This window comes from Monodelphis domestica, chromosome 6 (assembly GCF_027887165.1).
Source record: "Monodelphis domestica isolate mMonDom1 chromosome 6, mMonDom1.pri, whole genome shotgun sequence".
Classification (NCBI taxonomy): Eukaryota; Metazoa; Chordata; class Mammalia; order Didelphimorphia; family Didelphidae; genus Monodelphis; species Monodelphis domestica.
The window spans coordinates 130,524,425-130,525,723 of NC_077232.1; the positions used below are offsets into that span (position 1 = coordinate 130,524,425).

The 1,299-nt window shown below is 45.0% G+C and overlaps 1 pseudogene; it reads right to left on the reverse strand.

Moving 5' to 3' along the window:
• Positions 1-513: 513 nt before the first annotated feature.
• On the reverse strand, positions 514-1,066 carry LOC100015409 (akirin-1-like; annotated as a pseudogene).
• Between the last annotated feature and the right edge of the window lie 233 nt (positions 1,067-1,299).

Here is a 1,299-nt window from a genome sequence, read left to right on the forward strand (position 1 = left end):
GCCAGGATCCCCAAGATCAGAAAATTTGCACAGTACAAATAATAACTTAAAAAACACACCCACACACGTGCATACACTCACTTACACACACCACCATACACACACATAGTCTCTCATTCTCACTTGCACACATTCACGCACACACACGGGCGCATCCCCCCTTCCCCCCACACACACACCTTACAGAACTGGTTTTGGGGAGACGATCCATCTGCTTAGTTGCCAATGAAGGCTTACATTGCTAAACAGCTGCTCCATGTATTTTGTGTTTGGGAAATGTCTCATGGTAGGGCACAGCTGTTTATTGACTGAGCAGAAAAGAAAGTTATGCTTGTGGCAACCAGAAACTTTCAAGGTCTTTCAAGTTATATGAAAATGGACCTGCAGAGATATTTTAAGTGTTCTCAGGATGCAAAGTTGGAGCTGAAATGTGATATCAAACCAGTTGCAAAAGTGTATAGTAGCCATCTCTTGAGGTCAGACCAGGTACCCAGAGGTACCTGCAAAGAAAAGTCAAGACACATAGCTTGTTGGCCTTGTCCCATAGCTTCACATGATATGATCATGTGTGAATTTCACAAAAGATTCATATTGTTCTGCTAATTTTGTATTGAGGATTTGCTCATATTCCTCCTGAATCCTATCTTCATAGTCTTTTAAAAGGCTTTCACACAATAGTCTCACTTGGCAAAATGTAAATGTCGGCTGGTCCTTTTTCATCCAGGATGAACTTGGTGAACATGGTGCTGTAAGACCTAAAGAAGGTGACTGACCCTCTGAAGTGCAGGTTTCACTCTGATTAAGGACAGCTTCTAATTGTCTCCACCTGTGATAGCAACTGTATTCTTGTTTGATGTTGTGAAATATTTGCTCCAGGGTCCTCAGGTGGCGCTTGCTGCTGGGCGACTGCGGCAGGGGCTGGAGCTGAGGCTGAGGCAGCGGTTCAGTGTCTGGGGGCTGCAGGCAAGGTGCAGGGTCCAGCAAGGGGGAGCCGTGCCAGCGAGCTGGGGCTTAGAAGTGCCACCTCAAACTCCATGGGTTGCTTCAGCATCATCCCGCACGCCATGCCTGGGGCCGAAGGACGACTACAACTAGGGCAGTGAGGAGAAAGGTGGTGGAGGAGGCATTGGTGAAATGGTCCGACTGCTCTGTTGTATTGTTTCTTGGTATCTCATGAAGTCATTAGTTTCTATTTGCCCAATTCTAATTATTAAAGACTGATTTTTTCCATGACCTTTTGATCCTCCTTTTCCTATAGATCTATTCTAATTATCATGGATTCTTTACTTCATTGGATTT